At 42.4% G+C, this 22208-nt stretch overlaps 3 non-coding genes and 1 pseudogene across 3 annotated transcripts; 2 read left to right on the forward strand and 2 right to left on the reverse strand.

Moving 5' to 3' along the window:
* Positions 1-5380: 5380 nt before the first annotated feature.
* On the forward strand, positions 5381-5486 carry TRNAL-CAA. Its single transcript has 2 exons — positions 5381-5418; positions 5441-5486. It is a non-coding gene; the product is annotated as a tRNA-Leu (tRNA).
* A 4486-nt stretch (positions 5487-9972) lies between these two features.
* On the reverse strand, positions 9973-10381 carry LOC121167349 (annotated as a pseudogene).
* Positions 10382-11219: 838 nt separating this feature from the next.
* TRNAR-CCG lies at positions 11220-11292 on the reverse strand. The gene has a single exon. It is a non-coding gene; the product is annotated as a tRNA-Arg (tRNA).
* Positions 11293-21965: 10673 nt separating this feature from the next.
* On the forward strand, positions 21966-22037 carry TRNAA-AGC. The gene has a single exon. It is a non-coding gene; the product is annotated as a tRNA-Ala (tRNA).
* Positions 22038-22208: the final 171 nt, after the last annotated feature.

Consider the following 22208-nt stretch of genomic DNA (forward strand, 5'->3'; position numbering starts at 1 on the left):
CATTCCCATGCCACAAGCAGGGAGCTGGAGAGAAAGTGGAGCAGTTGGGATATGAATCAGCACCCATATGGGATCCCAGCAGATGCAAGGCAAGGATTTAGCCACTAGGCCCTCATACCAGGCACTCAAAACAACTTTTTAAAAGGGGGCTTCCAGGAGGCTGAGGAGCTTTTTCTGAGTACACCAAGATAACAATATCTTTCAGAACATATACACATGTATGTAATGTGCTATGAAGTGTGTACACTGATGTTACAGTTGAGAAAACTAAACCAGGGAGGATAATTATCCACAGTGCAAAGCTAGGATTTTTTTTTTAAAGATTTATTTTTATTACAAAGTCAGACATACCGAGATTCACTCCCCAATTGAGCACAATGGTCGGAGCTGAGCCAACTCAAAACCAGGAGCCAGGAACTTCCTCCAGGTCTACCACATGGGTGCAGGGTCCCAAAGCTTTGGCTGTCCTTGACTGCTTTCCCAGGCCACAAGCAGGGAGCTGGATGGGAAGTGGAGCTGCTGGGATTAGAACCGGCGTCCATATGGGATCCCGGCACATTCATGGCGAGGACTTGAGCCACTAGACCACACTGCTGGGCCCCAAAGTTAGGATTTTAACAGAGATGGAACATGACCACGTACATTCAGTGCTGCCCCCCACAATGTCTGGATGGATGCATGCATGCATGGGTGCTTTTCTGCAGGGGAGGGACAGAACTAAGACTCGTCGGTACTCTCCCCTGGAGTCCTGCATTGTTACTGTGGCTCTTCTGCACTTAAGGATCTGCAAAGATCACAGCTGTGGCTGGACATGGTGCACTGGGCGAAGCATAAAGGCTCACAAAGACACACCTGGCAGCCGTGCTGGGAAACCTTCCCTTGGGATAGATTCTAAGGTCTTGTTCCCCTACTGGGGGGCTGTCTCTCCACGGGAACTTAAGAGGCTTTTTCACAAAGGAACTACTTTATTCCCCGCAGATCCAATGCTTTGGGAGTAACATCTCAATTCACTGTCATTAAAAAGCAGCAATGGGCCAGCATTGTGGCACAGTGGGTGGAACTACTATTTATGCAGGCATCCTCTACTGGAGTTCTGGTCTGAGTCCCAGCTGTTCTTGTCCTCTGGTTCCCTGCTGCTGTGCCTGGAAAAGCAACAGAAGATGGTCCAAATATTTGGCCCCTGCTAGCCACGAGGGAATCCCAGAGGAAGTTCAGGCTCTTCCCACTGGTGTGGCCCAAGCCCTAGACATGAACCAGTGGATAGCAGTTTTCCCATGTTTTTAAGTAAAAAGTCAGAAAACTTTAGAATTTATGAAACCCACTTAAAATAGTCATCTTTACCAATGGGGGTGCGGAAATAAAATCTTTATCAATGGAGGGATGAAATACAGGAGGGGTCCTAGGTTAACAGGTATTAGTTATTTTCTAGTGTGTGTGTGTGTTAATGTATTGAGAAGGCAGTGTGACAAGGAAATCAGAGAAACATTTTCCATCCACTGGTTCATTCCACAAATGTTCACAGCAGCTGGGCTAGGCCAAATCTCCACCCCTAGAGTTCTGGTCTCTTATGGGGGTGGGAGGGCTGTCTGCCATTTTGTTTCAAGGGAACTTGTTAACAATTATTAGCAATTGTTGCTTGCATAAAGGCAAACAGTATTTGAGTTGATTGAATTGGAATTTGGGTCACTGAAATCAGTCAGGTGGCCCCTTCTGATTCTTGAGGCTTTTCAGGCTGGCTAATCCTAGTATGCTAATTCTCATAGGTTAATCCTTTGCCTGTGGTCCTGGCAGTTCGCGTCCCAGCTGCTCCACTTTTGATCCAGCTCCCTGCTTATGCTCTGGGAAAGTCAGTGGAGTATGGCCTTAGGATCCTGCACTCACGTGGAGACCCAGAAGAAACTCCTGGCTGCTGGCTTCAGATCATCTCAGCTCTGGCCATTTGGAAAGTGAACCAGTGGATGGATGATCTCTGTCTCTCCTTCTCCCTCTGTAAAATAAGCCCTTCTTTTTTCTTATTGGAAAGGCACATTTACAGAAAAAAGGAGAGACAGAAAGATCTGTGTGCTTGTTCACTCAAGTGGCACCAATGGCCTGAGCTGAGCTGACCCAACGCCAGGGGCCAGGAGCTTCTGGGTCTTCCTGGACGGATGCTGGGTTGAAGGCTTTGGGTCATCCTGTATGGCTTTCCCAGGGCACAAACAGGGAGCTGGATGGGAAGTGGAGAAGCTAGGATATGAACCAGCATCCATATGGGATCCCAGCAGATGCAAGGCAAGGATTTAGCTACTGAACAATTGTTCCAGGCCAAAAATCTGCCTTTCAAATCAATAAAGAAGTAAATAAATAAATTTTTAAAGGATTCTTGTGACTTATTTCCTCAGAATGTCTGAAGTTAATGGCCTATTAGGGGCTCAGTAACTCCTTATTTCTTCAACTAACCTAGATCTTGCATATGTCATGTGCCCCACCTAAGCATCTTCAGCTGCTCTTTTTACTTTTTTCTTTCTTTCTTTTTTCTTCACTTTTTTTCATATGGGGCTAATATGCAAACTCACCCTCCGCAGGAGTAGACAAGGCCGGGGAGGGCAGAGCCATGCTTAGGAAGCGGATTCCAGTCCCTGGCATCCAACATGTATTCCACATAAGAGAATACATGTGGCCATGTGAAATTAAAAGGGAATAGCCATTAGGTGGTGAGAACCCTTTATTAATGCCTTCAGTTACCCGAGGTCCAGACTAGAGATTTTATACAGTTGGAAATCAACACATCTGTTCCCCAGGGACGAGGGGGCTAAGTCCCAAGGTTCTGGTGTACTGGTAGTGGGTGAACTGCCTTTTTCACAAATGGAGGACAATGATTCTTTGAAATACACAATTGGCTACTGTTTGCCGCAGCTGAATCTGACTCCTTGGGGGAGTACAAGAGAACGTGGCTTCTGCGCTGAGAATACTAAAGTCAGTTAAAGCGGTGGAGGGAGGGAGGGAATGTAGAGAGAACACTTGGGAATAAATGACACTGCGCTGCAGGAGAGTCCTCAGCTGGTACCACGGCATTTAGAGGAAGCTGACATATTAAGTCATCGCACATTTAGAATTTATGAGGATTTGTATGGGATGTAAATTCAAACCTAGGTTGGGGTTTGGAACACACAAGAAAAATGGGAAGTGGAGGGCTGATGTTGTAGCACTGTGGGTTAAGCTGCTGCCTGCAATGCCAGCATCCCTAACTGGCACTGGTTTCTGTTCCAATTGTTCCACTCCTGATGCAGCTCCCTGTAATCTGGCTGGAAAGCAGCAATCACCTGAGCTTCTACACTTGTGTGGGACACCTGGCAGGAACTCGTAGGTGCCGCCTTTGGTTCAGCATAGCCCCAGCCACTGAGACCATCTGGGGAATGAATGAACGGGTGGAAGATACATATATTCCCTAGTTCTTTCAAAATCTCTTCTGCGGATGCTTTCTGTTAATAAATAGTAAAATCTTTCCATTTTAATTACATCTCACCTTATTCTGAAAAGAATTTAAAGCTCTTTAAAAGGTAATGTCAGGGCCCAGTGGTTAAGGTCCTCGCCTTGCACGCCCGGGATCCCATATGGGCGCCAGTTCTAATCCCGGCCGCTGCATCCAGCTCCCTGCCTGTGGCCCAGGAAAGCAGTCGAGGACAGCCCAAAGCCTTGGGACCCTGCACCCTCGTGGTAGACCTGGAAGAAGCTCCTGGTTCCCGGCTTCAGATCGGCACAGTATCAGCCATTGCAGCCACTTGGGGAGTGAATCATCAGACAGAATATCTTCCTTTCTGTCTCCCCTCCTCTCTGTATATCTGACTTTCCAATAAATAAATAAATCTTTAAAAAAAATTAGGAATCTTGTGTTCTGCAAAGCTGGTTTGATAATGGGATCTTGGAAGTTGTTAAACCTTGCACTAGGCTTGCACAAGGGCACAGTAGCTAAGCTGCCCTTTTGGATGGTTCCTGCTCCAGCTTCCTGCTAATGTGCACCCTCGGAGGCAGCAGGTGCAGCCCCTTGCCACCATGCCAGAGACCCAGAGAGACTCCTTGGCTCCTGCTTTCAGCATTGCCATTGTCAGTATTTGGGGAGTGAATCAGCAGATGGAAGATCTTTCTGTCTCTCAAAACATAACTTTTTAAAAATGCTAACAGGGATACAAAAATTATTTACTTGGCAACACATCTACTGTACTCTAAAAGAAAATTCACAAGACATGCACTACACACATAACGATTTTTGGGAAAAAAAAGTGTGCCATGGAAAGACTGGAATGAAGTCACAAAAATGTTAACATTACTTAACCCTGATTTGATTATGGATAAATTTTTTAAAATTTATTTATTGGGAAGTAACGTTCACCACTCATTTTCTCCCATATTGAAAAAAAAAAAACAAACCAAGAGAGTTCATGGAAATTTCAGAGCCTACCAAAAAACCCGAATTATATAGAAATGAAGCATAGGTTCATTTTAGAACAAGCGAAACTTTTCGTTTTGGTAAATTAAAAATAATAATCTATCTGGACAGAATTAATTAAAATAGCCAAATCGATATTTCACTCTCAGCTCCACAATCGAAACTACTGTAATTAAAATAAGCTGGAAAAAAAAAAAAAAGCAAAAACAAGCTGGGTTTAAACACTGTTTACTGAGCCCTGACCGTGCTGGGAGCACGGTCCTGGCCTACCAAGGCTATTTCAGCAGTGTCCTCCGCTACTAAGGGTTGTGCTAGTCGGGGGAGTCATTTCTGATCAAGGCCCCACTAAAGTGTGTGACCTGGGGCCTTGCACGCCCGGATCCCAGAGCAGATGGCGCAGCCCAAGAATTCTGGGCGAGGCACGCGGCCTCCTTCCCGTCCATCCTCCCTCACCGCCGAGGCTTTCTCGCTCCTTCGCGAACCCGAGGGGGCCTGCCGGCTGAGGGAGACTCCACAGCGCGTGTCATGGCGGTCCCGAGACGGAAGAAGCCCCCGGGGAGGAGGAAGGGGACGCTGCAGCCTTGTGCTGTGGATTGCTGAGAGAGAAATCCAAGCGCAAGCGAACCCCGATCAAAGTTTCGGACCTGTTCGAACCCGGACGGGCCATCCGGGAGCGAGGCAAATGCCGCCTTCCTTCCCCTGCTCCCCGAAACCCACACGGGCTGGGCGCAGGACATGGCGCTGCCGACGACAGCTGTAACATTCGTGGGATTCGTGCTCAGCCTCGTTCGTACACAGCTTCGTCCACTTTGGTAAAATCTCCCTGTTCTCACTACCGGTGGCTGTTGCCTTTAGCGTTGCCAAGCAACCGTGACGTCGCCGCTGTGACCTACGTCATACAGCCGCGCCCACTCAGCGCTTTTTCAGCGCAAAATTTTCCCTCTCCGTCAGGGTGTCAGGATGGCCGAGTGGTCTAAGGCGCCAGACTCAAGCTCCGCTTCCCCGCGCTGGGGGTTCTGGTCTCCGAATGGAGGCGTGGGTTCGAATCCCACTTCTGACACATACCTTTTCTTCTTCGTTTTTGACAAGAATCTTAATTTGAGCACTGTACGTGTACAACTACCTCTACCTTTTAAATAATTTTCATAAAAATTATCGATGTTGAAAAGATATAAGACATCGCGATATGGAGGGAGTCAATAAAGAGCAGAACTGACTACGTTAGTTTCTGGATTGTATCGCGAGAAAAAATAATCTGTGTTTCGCGAAGTTTTGATTGGCTCATTCTCCGCAGTGTAGGGCGCTAGAGGCGATGAGGTTACGGGCAACCCCTGCACCTCAGGGTTCCTGTATATTCAAGAGTTCTTTTTATAACACAGTAGTTAAATCTCAGCAGAAATTTTCCACATGTCTTGTTATTATCCTGGTATTTTCCCACTATCTATGTAGTATTTTTAAATACTGCCAGCGTAGAAGTTGTGCCAGGTTTGACTCTGCTGTGGACCTTGTGTATCGTTACATAGAAAAATGCAAGAAGGCACTGGTTACTCAATAAACAGTACACCAATGATGCTTGATAGACTTGCAGAAATTCATGTCATGACTTATACTGTGCTTAAATTCAGACACTGTTAACTTCACACTCCCTTCTTTTCCTCCAATATTTCTTTTTGTTTTGTCTTTGTGTTTAGAAGACTGAGTTTGTCATAAAAGTAGTTTCTTGGACAGAGTTTGGGCACACAGGCAATATCATATATCACACATCACATATCATATACAATGTGCAATATATAATGCATAATGTATTATATGATGTGCATATATACATTATATGCCATATAATATATTATATTACATATAAAAATACAATATATAGTAATTTCACATATATTTCATGCATTGTATTTATATATTTCTTTGTATAATCACATACTTGTATATAAATACATGAATGTATTTAACATTAATTTTATTCATATATAATATAAATATGCTTTATATGTTGTAATATTTATATTCATGTTCATATTTATGTTTTATTTATATAATATGATTATATGTTATAAATATATAAAATATAGTTATCATGCATTTATATATAAATGCATTATATTTCTATATTTATATATAAATTCTACACATATAATAATTTCATGGCATTTAATTTCTAACCTTCTTTAAAATTCATTGAAGTTCCATAAGGGATCAAATGTTTTCTATTGATGCTCTACTTTTAAAATTCCTATATGTCATGTGGAAAGAATATTGTTAAAAATTATTTCATATCCTAGCTTCGTTAAAGAATCTCTGTTTTAGGGCCACCTACCATAAATACTGACTGTTCCATCATGGTACTGCAGGTGAACACAGTATGCTTGCTGTTTGGGATGCTTAGTGGATTCAGCCCACCGGCAGTGCCTTTGCAAGCAGCAAAGCTTTCGGAACAATCCTAAACGTCCAGTGACTATATTTACAGCACTCACTAGAACATGTGATAGTTGTCATATTTTCTCTAATACAGGACATGAAGGAAACCCTAAAAGGTTGAGGGGCAGCAGATAGTCTGTTTTTTCACTCAAGCATATAGTAATTTTGTGATTTTCATAAATATCATCAAATCTCAAGTTTATAAAAACCTAAAGATTTCCAGGCTGTGCCATGGAAGAAAGATTGGTTCTATTTCTAAAGCAAAACCAGAAAACAATTTGACTTGGGAGAAGTTGGTAATAATTGGAATTTAAATTGATGTAAAAGAAATATGCACGGGACACTCAAGAAAAACTGAGCTTCAGACCTTTGAAAAAGATGAAACCTGAGCTCCAACGACATCAGGACCACAGATGGATGTTTGGTTACACTGGCAAGAAAAATTAAAGTGTTAGATTCTTGAGCTATGCAGAGTCACATAGAGAGAAATGTAGTTGACAGTGCACTAACTCAGAGGCGGGATCAGAGCAGCATGATTCACAACAAGGAAAATCAGTCACTTGGGTCAAAGGTGCGAGTCCCTCCAGGGAACCTTGCTCCTCTTCCCGAACTCAAGCTATCCGCAAGCTGTGCCTGTCAGCCACGTCATCACTTCCTTCGTTTTCTCTTGCACTGTAACATGGCTGCTGACTGCAGTCTTACTCATTTTCTCCTTTAAGTCCATCTTCTATACTATCACCATGGGTTCTTTCATAAAACACAAAGCTAATATTACTTGCTCAGAATCTGTTAGTTTGACAGGATGTAGCCTATCTGTACAGCCTTCGCTGCTTTCACTCTTACAGTCGTTCTGAACACTAGCTCATTTATCCTTTAAAAAAAAATGCATGTGTTCTTTCTATCTAGAAAAATGTATCTACTTTCCCCTTTTCTGCTCATTTGTGCTCAGGCTTTGTTCTTTGAGAAGATGGCGGAGATGGAGAGCAGGGGAGGGAGGTTCCGTCTGTTGACTCACTCCCCAGATGCCCACATGGCCGTAGCTAATGCTGGGAGTTGGGAATGCAATCAGGATCCATCAGGGAAACGCAAAACCGCAAGGAGATTCCATTTCACAGCACTAGACAGGCCATAATTAAGACAAGGAAAAATAAGAAATGTTGATAAGAATGTGCACAAAAACCCCTCATAGATTAGGATAGAATTTTTAAATATTGCAACCATTATGGAAGCCAGTTTAGTGGTTACTTACTCCGAAAATTAAAATCTTAATGCTCATTGTAGCATTGTTCACAAGAGTCAAAAGGTGAAATCCAGCCATCTGTAGATGAATGGATAAGCAAAATATAATATATACAAGGAAGCAGCAATCAGCCAAAAGAAGAGCAAATATTTAATACATGTTGCAAATGAATGAACCTGGAAAACCTTTGATTAAGTGCAACAGGCCAAACACAAAAGCCAAGCACTGCGTAGTCCCACTTAAGTAAGACAGCCAGGGGAGTATGTTACATAGAGACAAAAAGTAGACCAGAGGTAAGCAGATAATTGGGAATTGTTTCTTTTTAAAGAAAAATTTTGTTTGTAATTTACTCATGTGAAGTGGACAAGTTTCACATCTATGGCTGTGCACATTTAGGAGCTTAGTGGTAATGTCCCAATGCTCTTATTCCTTCTTTCTGTTTTATTATTTCTTTGGATTTTTACCATAGCATACTTTCATTTCACTTCACAGTCATTGGTTTAACTCCTCTCCGTTAGGTGAAGATTTCAACACATGGCTATAAAGATAGGCTGTACATAATAATCAAATCTCAGAGGGCGGGAATTCTTTCTTAATGGGTACAGAGCTTCTGTCTGAGATGATGGAAAAGTTTACTAAATAGATTATGCAACTGTGGGAAGATACTATCACTGATTCTTCTGCTTTAAAATGGATAAAATGATCTTTACATTTTGTATATGAGTGTTAAAATGTCACACTCTACCTTATATATACACACAGTTACTGTTAGTTAAAAAAATATTTTTTAAAAAGTTGAAGTCGGGCGTGGCCTAGCTGCTAAAGTCCTCACTTTGAACGCACAGGGATCCCATATGGGCGCCAGTTCTAATCCTGGCAGCTCCACTTTCCCATCCAGCTCCCTGCTTGTGGCCTGGGAAAGCAGTCAAGGACGGCCCAATGCTTTGGGACCCTGCACCGTGTGGCTCCCGGCTTCGGATAGCAGCAGCACCGGCCGCTCACTTGGGGAGTGATTCATCGGGCCTCTCTGTCTTTCCTGCTCTCTGTACATCTGACTTTGTAAAAAAAAAAATCTTAAAAAAAAAGAAACTTGAAGTAGAAAATGTTATGTGGAATGCATCTTACCAAATAAAATCAGAAACAAACATCATAACAACAACCACAAAAACGATTACGTTTTAGGGGCCTATGTGGCTCAAGCCAGTACTGGCAATGCCAGAATTCCATCAGGGCACCAGTTCATCCAGCTTCCTGCTAGTTGCCTGGGAAAAGCGGCAAAAGATGGCCTGCCATCACCTGGGAGATCCAGAAGAAGCTCTTGGCTTCTGGCTTCTGTGTGGCTCAGCACAGGCTGTTGCAGCCATCTGGGAATGAAACAGCAGATGGAAGACCTCTCTCACTCTTAATCTCTCTCTCATCTCTTTCCCTCTCTTTCTTTGTAACCCTGTTTCAAAATAATAAACATGTATATAGGTTTTAAGCATTGAGACTGGACTCCAAATATTACATATTTTGTCTTAGTCCCTAATTTTACCACTTATTAGTTACATCATTTGGCCCAAGAAATGGTTTTTTTTTTATGGCCTTGTGTTCAAGGATTGTATAGTAGAACCACTAGTAAGTCTATCCCAGTTGCAATAGTGAAAGCACATTTGCATTCAGTAAATATTAATGGCTACTGGTTTTAAGTGTATAAAGAGCATCATTCTTTTGAAAAGGATGTTACTCTATTACCACATATTCTCAGAAAAGCAAAGATTCTCAAGAACTACTTCTAGTTATTGGAGCCTAGCTCAAACAATGAGAACCTTTTTTAAAATTTTGTTTTAAAACAATATTCAAGTTTATTAAACAAATTAGAAAAGGTTTTATAAAATGTTTAACTTTCGTCAGCTTCAAGGTTTATGTTGCTTCCAAATTTTGCATGTAATTGAACGTGCTTGAATTGATTTCACTGTGGATTCCAAGGCATCAGTTTCTCCTTGCAAACTTTTCTTGGCCTCTTCTAGCATTTTCTGTGTTTCTTCTTGCGAGTGGCTCATGAAAACATCACCAATTTGATAAGGAATCATTAAGCAGTCGTCATCTGCAAGCATGATACCAGCACAAGCATCTTCTAAATTTTGGAGTTTTTGTTGTTATTGTTGTTGTTGTTGTTGCTGTTTTACTTCTATTTCTTCTTTTAGCTCTGTGATTCTACTTGTATTCCGCGCATATTGATTGATTTATTCATTGATTGATTGATCTTCGAAAGTAACATTGACAGCTTCTGCAGCCGCCTTCACCATGTGGCCGCCGTCTTAAGACTGGACCATACGATGAGAACTTTTATCCATTTCTCGTCACTTTCTCCGTAGAAAATTCACATCTGTTTATACAATTGATTTCTTTGCTAAGACGGAACCCGTCGAGTTTGGTCTAAAAGTTTTTGGTAGTTTCTGCCTTTGGACTCCTTTCTGATATTACGATTTGGGAAGTAGAGACAGATTTGCGGTAGCTAGTGAAAATCTAGAGGACACGGATTGAAAATCATATTCAGAGCTTTAGTGATGGACTCCTTGTCAGAGTCCTTGCTCCTGGAAGATTAACTCGACGTTAGCCCTGCTTGTAGTGATTTTCTCCATACCCCCTGAAAGAAGTGTTCAGTGATCAGAACCTGGAGGAGAGTAGGCGCTTTCAGCCTCTGGGTGAGCTAGCCCCTGTCACTCCCTCTCCCCACATTGCCCTTAAAGAGGCTTTCTAAATAAGAAAGGCTTGCTTAAGAGATGGGGCTTTCTAAACAAGCCCCCGTTCGGTTTTGTTGTTGTTTGTTTCTGAGTTGTTTTGTTTTTCTATTCTTCTGTCCTAACTTTGAACAAGCGTATTGCTTACCTGACATCCCCTGTCTGGAGCAGTGGAAGGTAAGCTTCTTGAGGACATGTTCTATTTCTACCTTGCTCATTTGTAAAGTTTTTGTCACGTATCTGAACCTCCATGTGTAATTACTAATGAAGGGTTCTGGCTTTCCTGTCTGAGCAGTAGAAACAGTGAGGGGAGGAGAAGCAAGGAAAATGAGGAAAGACGAGTTTCCTACCTCTGAGATTTATTCAAGCATGAAATCAGACAAGGAAAACGAAACGAAGGCAACGACCACGAAGGGACTCGAACCCTCAATCTTCTGATCCGGAATCAGACGCCTTATCCATTAGGCCACGCGGCCACCTGATAGTAGTGGCTCTTATCACGTCTGATGCAGATAATGTAACGAGGTGGGGGCAGGGCTTTCTAATGCTGATTCTGAAATTTTAGTTTAACAAGAAGTTCCCTGTTTGACATTTAAATTTATTGCTACAAATGATTCAGACTTTTAGGTTTTTCAGAATCTAACAAGCAGATGTCACAAACTGTAATACAGCTGGCAGAGAGAAAGAGAATATGGAATAGTATCCAATGATTTAGTAAGAATGTGAAGATGCTTTTCTGTGAGGTATGGGATGAGTGGGCCCAGCCGTTATGCAAATCTTTAAGATCAGTAGAAGCTCTCATAATTTTTCATTAAATGAGTCCCATCTAATCCTGACTATCAGTTTAGGAAGCCCACCCACCAGAAGATCACCTTAGACAAGGAACCCGCGAAAAGGTCTTGGACTGAAGTCCAAAATTCTAAGGTTAGATTTGGAATATACTTGAAAATATTTTCTCCTAAGCCCTGGGATCTGCCAATAAAAAGTGTATGCTGAACTCCTCTTGCCAAGACAGGCTCCAAAGGGTACAGTGAACTCACCCACGAGGGACTTTTTCACAGAAGAGACTAGAGGTTGATACATTGGTTGGACAGATTGTTACTGGTTATCACCTGTTCTTTAAATGGTCCATTCATCTTTCCCCTCCAATAACTAGAATAATTAAAATACGGATTTTGGAACAAGCGTGATGGGTATATACATCAAGATTGAGTGTGAAGCCAGAATTAGGAATATTTTCCAGTCTATTTTACAGAATAGAGAGGGTGGTATTATCAGCTAGTCAGTTAAATGTATCTTATTGCACAGATACTACTTCTTTTTTTTTTTTTTTTTATTATTGTTGCTTACATTGTATTATGTAGTACAGCTCCATAGGCGCTGGGATTCTCCCACACCCCTTCCCCCATGGTGGATTCCTCCACCTTGTTGCATAACCATAGATCAAGTTCAGTTGAGATTCATTGCTTGCAAACACATGCCTAGCATAAAGTTCCGTGTCCTATTGTCCAGATAAGTTCAGTGGCCTCTTGGGGAGACCTTCTATGGTCTGAAGATAGGTCTAACAGAGTACAGTTTCAGTATCATTATACAACATTATGGAATTAATTGACATAGTATTGGGTAAACAATATGTAATAATGCAAGTTCCATTCTTCGAGACATCTGGGTTGAGACAGTATCAATGACAGGTTCAAAAAATAACAAACAACCAAACAAAAATTACACGTTAAATCAAGGCAAACATGTGGTATCTAATCTTTTGGGATTCACTCATTTCCCTTAGCATTATAGTTTCCAGTTGTGCCCATTTAGCCACAAAGAACTGCATTTTGTTTTTTTTAATAGCTGAGTAGTATTCCATGGAGTAGATGAACCAAAGCTTTCTTATCCAATCTTCTGCTGATGGGCATTTTGGTTGCTTCCATGTTTTTGCAGTTACTGATTGTGCTGCAATGAACATAGGGATGCATGTTGGTTTGTCGTAAAACAGGTGTTTTGGATATATTCCTAGGAGTGCTATTGCTGGGTCATATGGTATGCAGATTTTGAGTTGTTTGAGTGTTCTCCAGACTGATTTCCATAGAGGCTGTACCAATTTGCAGCTCCACCAGCAGTGGAGTAATGTTCGCCAGCAGGCGTCGTTGGTGTTCTTGTTTAAATCTTGCTGGTGTTAGGTGGTACCTCATCGATGTTTTAATTTGGATTTCCCTTATTGCTAGGGAGCTGGAACATTTTTTCATATGTTTGTTTGCCATTTGGACTTGTTCCTTTGTGAAATGTTTGCCCATTTCCCGTGCCCATTTCTTGAGATACTACTTCTAATACATAAAAAAAGCATTGTGATAAAATTTATCTAAATTCCATTTGATACTGAAATAATTTAGTTCTTTCCTCTAGGCTACTGATTCATTTTAATTACAGATTTTCTTCTGATAATAAATAGTTTTTATGCTTCTGGAAAAACCATTTGTTTAGGTCAGTAAGGTTTTTGACTTAACAGGTATATATTTGACTAATGTTTTTTACAACAATGTGCATGAATGAAATTGGCCTTGACTTCCTGTTCAGGCAGCCTTGGAAGGAGTTAGAGCCAAGACTGTGCTAGCTTCTTGAAATTAAGTGGGAATTAATTAATTCTTTTCCTATGCTGCCCAACAGTTGAAGCGATGGTGAGTGTGTGCTTAATGTTATTCCACAGCCTACCTTCCTTTTAGAATGCCACTTTCCTTTCCCTTCTCTAGTTGCTCAGGAATTCTCAAAAATTGTGATTCGCAAAATCAGACTGTGTGCAAGATATTGGAGTTTAGAAACTCAAGATGCTTAACAAAACAAGTTAAGAAAAGGGCCAAGGATATGAACAAGCATTTTTCTAAAGATGATTTAAAAAACAAAACAAAACAGCTCAACACACGTTTGGGGTACTACAGTCTTAGACATTTTCTTTTCCAGTGAGAAGTTGTCCTCGAGGGAGAGTGAATTGTAAATGGTGTCATTTGAATTAGACACATACTGTGGGGGTGGTGGAGCAGTTGATTCGTTTGAATGGCCCATATCTGGCTCAAGCTCTTCCAGGGTACAAATAGACACTAACAAAAGAATGATAGTCTAAACATGAAGCAGTGCCACTGGAAACAGGATTTGAACCCACACAGGAAAACCCTACCAGACTCCAAGTCCAATCGCTTGATCACTCAGCCACCACAGCACTTAAGAACAACTTCCTGTATTCTTTATACACTCATGGCAAATGTAATTTTTGGCTCAAAATCCTGTTTGGCTTTTGCAACAAGTATGAAAGCCACCTAAAGTGTAAGAAGAGCACAGTATCCTAAAATGGAGGATGCAGGATACGCAGGTAAATGGGAGTTACAATGAAACTACAGAGAACTCTTTGCTTGCTTCCTGAGTTTGCTCTCTGTTAAATGAGAGAAGATGAGACTGTCGTGCGTGGCACTGAATGGGCAGGCGGCTTCCCCAGAGGCTCCTTCCACGCTCATCATCTGGCTTGTTTACTCTCAAGATAGGCTGCTCTAGTTTCCCTGGCTCATTCACGGAGATCTTACTCTGCAGCAACAAGCTTGCCTGCGAAGCTCTGCTCCTCCTGGAGGTCAGTCTTGGGGTATGGATCGGAAGGGCACCGCTTCTAGAAAATAACCGAGCAAAGAAAGAGGAACAATGTGACTTAAAATTTAAAGCGTAAACTTCACCTGGGAACTATCCATCTTAAAGACAGTGAAGATTCTACAGTTTCCTTTGAGTGCTGGTAAGTTCTCGGTCTTTTTAGAAGAGTTAGAAAAACAAAATAGAACACTTTTTAAATTTTTTCCTTCACCACAGAGTGAATAATTTAAAGAGAGAAATCTTGGAGGAAAAGAGAGACCAAATGATGAATGAAAGGCTGTTCTCTTGTGGGAAAGAGGGTCTGGGCAAGAAAGAAAGTTTTTATTTCATTTTTCACACAGGATTCACACAGTTCAGTGATCATAGCCATGTCTACGGTTCAGGCAGGTTGATGTCTTATGAAACTTCATGTGAGAAGTCATGTTTAAGAAAAATATGACTATGAAATTAGATATAAAAGTGAAAGTGTTTAGAATGAGACAAGAAATAAAGATAAAAATTTTAGATAGCTTGTGGATCTTGAAAACATAATTTAAGAACTAATTTATTGATCCAGGTCTACAATAGTTTTTCTCCTACGTTATTTAGCTGCATCCCTCTTGATCGCCTTTCATAGAACAATAGTTTTCTATGGAGAAGTGGACAATTCAGGTTTTTCTTCAATTTTATTGGACAATTCTTTCAAAATATAGTTTAGATATTTTTTTTAACCCTTATTATTTATATGTCAAGTGTATTTATTCATTTCTTTAAGTTTGGGGAAACTGGCATTTGTTCATATACGAGCAGAAAGATTTCAGGATCCATATTTCAAACGTGATTTCTCTTAATTACTGGGGGGGGGGGGGCGCAAGTACAAAAGGTAAATTTGCAAAGCAAATTTGAGAATCTAATTTGAGGCCATATCAAGCCAGTTGGGCTAGAAAGAGATCCTGAAACAGGTATTATATACCTTTAAGCTGAGCATGCCCCTAATTCGACATTTCTCAGCTTGATTCCAACACTGTCTGTTCCTACTCCAATGCTACTAGATACAAGGGAAAACTAGATACGAGGGATTTTGGAGTGAAAAACAATACTAACACTTTTAAGATTTTTATACAGATTCCTGGCCTTGGAAAAGGCTGGAGTGAATGAGACACCAGGTGATTAAGCTTACTTTGCTTTTTATATCTCTGTCATTTGAACCTCATTCTGTTTTTCCAGGTCACAAAGCCTTCTGCGCTTCACTGTCCTTCACCCATTTATTATTAATTTTTAAAGATTTCTTTTCTTTTTGATATCATTTACATAATTGAGAGGGATGCATGCCCATGTGGGCCTCTGATTAGGGTAGGGTGGGTCGTGTATGGAAGAAGATGGGTGGGACAAATGTTTCAAGTTCTTTTATTATTATTTTTTTTTCTTTTTTTCCTATGTCCACAATGGGGAAAGAGAAGGAGCTGTTTCTTGCTGTCAAACCCTATCAGTACCTGGGGATGGGTGATGGTCATTTGATGACATCTTAGAGACCCTGATGTGGGGAAGAATATTCCAAGGTTGTTACTTGAGTGGTTTTGATAGTTTTCAGATGTTGTTGGCCTTGTTGCACCAGGGTAGAGAAAAATCTTTTCAAGGTCTATTGGTTGACCAAGCCCACCTTAGTCCATCCACAGACCCAATATCATGTTACAATCCTTGCCAGGAGAGTTGTCAAAAAAGGCACGTAATGTCCTCTGCTGGCCTAGATGAGCTGGCTATCATGTCTCCTGTGTGCATTTGGGCATGCTGTCCACTGCACAGGCATCAGCAACTGAGGAGGCCCAGTCCTGACACATGCACTCCAAGGTTGGACCACACGTCTTGTGCTTTTCTCTTGTGGTTCGAGTTCAGCAATCTAGTTGGGAGGTCCTCCAAGAAACCTTCTCTGGGGTGACCTCAGATTTGACTCTTCTGTGTGCCAGCCAGTGCAGGATCAGGTTCTGTCTGTCACCTGCACCAGCCACTGCACATACTGGTGGATGTAGTTGCCTGGTCAGTTCCACCCCCAGTCCGTTTCACACACAAACTGTGATCTAGCTTGGCCCAGCCACAGGCCAGGTCCTCACGAACAACAACGGGTGCTAAAACCTAGTAGGGGAGACTACCAATTAAACCCACCAGACCTGCCCCAGCCATGGTTTTTGCCCATGCTGGTAGGTGCTGTGGTCTAGCCTGGGCCGGTCTACATCTCATCTGGCTCTCGAGTACATCATGGGTGGTGCAGGTTACCTCAGTTTGACCCACCCCTAGACACAGCCCACATATATGCCAAAGTCCAGCCACCTTGTCCAGCCTGGACTGCCACTTGCCCTGGCTCGTATGCTAATTAGCAAAAACTGCAGCCTAGCAGGGGTGCGTCCATAGTTCCCCCTCCAGGCCTGCTGCCAGTGCTACATCTTACACTTGCCAGGGGGTTTTGCAGTCCATCCTGACATACCTTGCACCGAGTCCCAGCACTTGCCCCTGGGTACTGGGGCCTAGGTCATCCATTCTGGCTCTGCCAGCAGATGTGGCAGCCTAGTGCAGCCTAGCCTGCCCCCAGTCCCAGCTCTCACACTCACCAGTGGAAGAGGTGGCCTAGTAGGAGAGTCCCTGAAGCTCCCAGGTGAACTCCCAGTCCTGAGTATTGTGTGTGCCAGCAAATGCTGTGGCCTACCTCCAGTCATAACATTCACAGGCCTGACTTATTTTGGCTCACCTGCAGTCCCAGCTGTCACCACTTGGTGTCTAGCTCCACCTTGACCTCGTGAACTAGCAGGTGTGTTAGCTCAACCTTTCCTGGCTTGCTCCCCATCCTGACTCCTAGCCATGTCAGCAGGTGCTGTGGCCTAGCCCTGCCCTGCCTGAAACCCAGACACAGGCCACACACATGATGAGGAGTGCTGCAACTTTGCCTGGCTGGGCCACCTCATCCCTGACTTCCATTCTCCCAAGCAGGAGCTATGGTCTAGAAGGGAAGTTCCCCAAGTTCCCTTACCATGCCCACTTCCAGCCCTGGGTCTCATGCTTGCCAATGGTTGCTGCAACCCTGGTTGGCGCCCTCACTCCTGGCTTTTTGCTGGCAGTGGGGCCCAGTCTGCCCTCCTCCCAGCCTCAGCTTCCTTGAGTATTGGTGAATTCTGTGTCCAGTCTGGCTCAGCCCCTCACCACTCCCAGCTCTCCAGGCACACCGGTGGGTTGTGCATTCCAACAGAGGTGAGTCCACAAATCCCCTACAGAAATCTTTCCCCAGATCCAGTTCTCTCACTCCAGTGGGTGCTACAGCCCAGCGTGAAGTGGCTCACACACTTGCCTTGACACTGACAGGTAGATACTGCAGCCTAACCTTCCAGGATGCCCCTCAGTCCCAGCTCTTCAGTGTGTCAGCGGTGATGGGTGATGCTGCTTAGCCCAGCCCTTCCATGTGGGTCTGTGCCTTGGCCTGGACTTGGCTAAACATGCCCTTAGTGGCCCCCCACTCTAGTATGTCCCCAGCTGCCTTCCCCAGGCAGTCTGTAGTTCCACCCCCTCACTAACCTGGGGACCCTTGGTGGTGTGACCTGGCCTCATGTCTCCTGCCTTCCCAGCATATCTTTAAAAAATAGAATAGGGAACCTGGCACGATGGCCTACTGGCTAAACCATCACATTGTAAGTGCCAGGATCTCATATTAATGTAAGTTCATATCCCAGCTTCTCCACTTCCCATCCAGCTCCCTACTTACAGCTTGGGAAAGCAGTGAGGATGGCCCAATCCTTGGGAATTTTGCATCCACATGGGAAACCTGGCAGAAATTTTTGGCACCTGGTTTTGGATCAGGTTAGCTTTGGCTGCTATGACCTCTTGAAAAGTAAACCAGCAGATGGAAGATCCTTCTGTCTGTAAATCTACCTTTGCAAGAAAAATAAATATTAAAAAAAAATAAAATAGAATAGGCCATTATGCTGGCACACTTTTAGAGTTGACACAGATTTGGCATTAAACAAGAGCAGAGTGCCCGCCAGCTTCTGGCTGCTTTTTGCCCAGCAGTGTAATACTTGCCTAGGTGCATGACAACCTAGGCAGGTGCCTACAGATGGGGTCAGCACATTTCAATTAAGAAGTCTCTCATGACACATCGCTTACTGTCCTGGTACAAATTCAGAGTTACTTCTCCTTGGGGCTGATGTCCTTGGAGGTGATAAAAGAACATTGCTGTGATTGACCTTCAGCTTTGCCCCTTCTTGCTTTGTGAATTCTTCTGTTTCTTTAGCAAACTGACTTAAAAAAAAAAGTAAGTCATGAGATACAACAAAAAAATATGGGTGTCTATTCTAACCCGATTCTTACAGCAATTCTTAAAACTTAAATTTTCATAAAATGTTTAGACTTTCTGAATTATGTTTATATTTTTCTTGCATACTACTTACCTTTAAATTTGTGAAAACTGAAAAAGAAAAATGGTAGGCTCTCGGTAAACACTTTTCTCAGTGTCACATCAGCACTGGGAATTTCACTGTGGAGAAAACAGGTGCTTTATTTTCCCACTGAATTAGTTTGGGCTGTAGATGCACATATGTGGCTGATCATCTGAGCGGGATCTTTCCTCTTCCTAACAGACCAGAGCAGAAAGGAATGGTTCAGATCCAATTACTGGGGTCTGACATCTTCGTGAGTTAAAATCCAATTGTCCTTTTCTCACAGGGCTCTAGTTCTAAACTTGGAGAATGAGAGTACATTGAGATTTGTTTTCTCCTTTCGTCATTCTTCACAGCCTGGGGATGCTGAACCTCCTAGCCCACGTTCTCAGTTCTTTTATCTGGACGTCATGCGCCTGTTCCCTTCTGCTCAGAGGGGGAAATTCCGGGCTGAGGCCGTTTTCTTTCCCTTACTTCTGTCTACTTTCTGTGTCAGTGTTGGCCTCATGGGCATCTTCATTTCCACTTACATTTTGCATCCCATATCTTCTGCAAAATATATGTAAAAATGCATGGTTAGTTTCCTCTCCAGCATATCTTCTATCCTCCCTTTCTCATTGTACTCGTCCTAAAATATCGTGAATCTATCTTTAATGGGGGTAATGGATGGATTTCAGTAGATTCCAAACAGTTCTTTTTTTGCAGATAAGAAAGTTTTTGACTTTTCCTCTCTTCTGTCACATCATGTAAAGAGAAAATCACATTGACAAGTAAAGGAAGTGTGAACTGGAGTTTGTAGGAGCCTGTAGGTTCAGAGTTCTATATACTCTTGCTGTACTCAAGATGTTATACAATATTTGCTTCTAATATTTCTGCAAGAAGAAGGAAATCATGCAGAAGTTACTTGAGAAGACTTCAAAATTCCATCAGTATCTCCAGGACTTGTTTTTTATATTTATAATTGTAGATGATGAATCAAAACAAATCAAGTTAGAAATAAAAATACCTAGTATAAGTAAAAATTATAGGAGGTCATTGTTATGGATTAAGCTCTTACACTGAGCCCTAGTAGGCCAGACTGAAAATAAAAATGGAGTCACTCATGTTAAAGTTTCATGCAACTAAACCAAAAATAAGTTACCTGACCTTGCAAGGCATCAGGAGAGACAGCTGAAAAACAGATAAAAAACAGAGACCTTTTTCAATCAGTTTGAAATGAAGTTCTCTCTGTCTTAATCCTGACCAAAAGAAAAAAGAAAAGTAGCCTGATTTTACCCAATGTTTACCATAATCACAGTGTTCTTAAAAATTGTTCTGTCTTCCTGCTTCCATCATAGAAGAAATGACCAAGCCACTTTTGGGCTATAGCAATTTTTCATCTATGCAACCAGCCTCTTCTATTCAACCTGGTGGGATACTTACTGTATTTTATGAAAGGACATTTTGCCTTATGCTAGAAATGCAAAGAATAACCAGTTACGATCTTTAAGCTGAATTGTAATTGCATCCTTTGGCATTAGTTATCTGGGTAGGTACTTCTAAGAATGTCCTTCTCTAGTCCTTATTATGGAGTTGAAGTAGTGGGAGAGTAACTGGTGTGGGAGTCATCTTATTTTCTACATTCCGAGTTCATCTCTTTGAAGGAAATTTCCGTAAGAAGATTCCACATGGTTCCTCTAGGCTCAAGAAATCTCCTGGGAATAAAATAAAAAGACAAAAAAAAAAAAAAAAAAAAAAAGGAAAGTTAAGAAAAATAGAGGATAATTCCACATAGTTCACTAGCAAACTAAAAATAATTCCAAATGAGAAGAAAGAAGAAAGGAAAAAGAAAAGAAGAAAAAAGGGAGAAAATGGTTCCAGAAATATATTTTTCAAAAATTTTCTAGGATGGGAGGTAAGGAATTTATAGATTAAGATGTGTTAAGATTACACTAACCATTGTAAAAACAAGTAAATGCTTCAAACACATAACGAGTTAAGCAAGCAGGGCTCTTTCCCCTTAGTTTTATATTGCAGATGAGTTTGTGTGTGGGGGCTGGATGTTCCTTTGAGCAGTGGCTCACAGCCCCGTCTCCTTTCTGTGTGTGACTCATTTTCTTCAGCTGATGCTTTTGCAAAGCACATCTGCTCTTTTGCAGTGAGACTGTACGTGAAGACTAGGGGATTGACTGGGAGTTATAGTTATGCTTTTGCCCTGCAAGAGTTGTAAATCCTGTTCTCATTCCTCCAACACAACTCAGTCACATGGCCACACCTAACTCCAAGGGAATCTGGGAAATGTAGTCTTGTGTGCCCAGAAGTCAAGGGAACAGTTGTGTAAATGGCTCACCAGTATCTTCCACAAGAGGATACAAAAAACAAAACAAAACAAAACAAAAAATCCCCAGCAAAAGAATAAAAAAAAGATCTGTATTAAGACATATCATTGCAAAATTTCGCTGTATTAGGGATATTATTGCACACTATTTTTATTGGTGGAGCCGCTCGCAATCTCCGTGTTTAGGAATTGCACATTTAGAAAACATAAAGGAGCAAAAAATAGAGATCAACAGAGATCTTGGGAATCAGGACTTTTTTTACTTGGGAAAAATGTAACACAACACAGAAAGGCTCTGGGGACTGTTCATTCAGACTAGAAGGAGGTGTGAACTGGATGCTCCAAACTCACAGATCATTCATTCCCAGGGGGAAGATGAACAGACGTTCTGTATTTAACCAAACTATGATCAGGGTCTCGTACCTTCGCCTGTGCCTACCTGTGCACTTCCTTCTAAATTACGATTTGTAGCAAAGCAGGGCAAAACCGGAGGCCAGGAGACTCACCCGGATCTCCCAAACACTTGGGCCATCTTCCGCTGTCGGCTTTCCCCGGCCGGTAGCTGGGAGGACAGCACGGATGCTCTTGCCTTCTTAGGAGTGTGCACGGCATCGCCACTGCCTCTTAAGGCTCAGAACGTGGGTCCTGCAGCAGTATACAGTATTCGCTTCCTTTATTTTAACGTAGTCGCAACAGTGTCAGACACAGAAACTGTAAATATTGAATTTAGTCAAAAAAAAAAAAGTCTTCGCCGGTACCAAAGCTGGTGTTTGTAAGTAATAGAACTATTTCGGCATCGCCTCTGCCGTGAGGGGGTGTAGCTCAGTGGTAGAGCGCGTGCTTAGCATGCACGAGGCCCCGGGTTCAATCCCCGGCACCTCCACTTTTTGCCCTGTCATTTCATTTGCCTCTCGATTTTTTGGGGGTGGTGGGGTGACGTGTTTGTTTATGCTCATTTCTAATTTACAGAGGAAGCAAACTGATTCCTACTTGGGGTTTCGGTGTATGTCAACGTTGACGCCTTGATTTCACCCTCGCAAACGTCGTAGGCTTG

The sequence above is a fragment of the Ochotona curzoniae genome, unplaced genomic scaffold (genome assembly GCF_017591425.1).
Source record: "Ochotona curzoniae isolate NIBS_2020 unplaced genomic scaffold, NIBS_Ocur_1.0 patch361, whole genome shotgun sequence".
In the NCBI taxonomy this organism is placed as follows: domain Eukaryota; kingdom Metazoa; phylum Chordata; class Mammalia; order Lagomorpha; family Ochotonidae; genus Ochotona; species Ochotona curzoniae.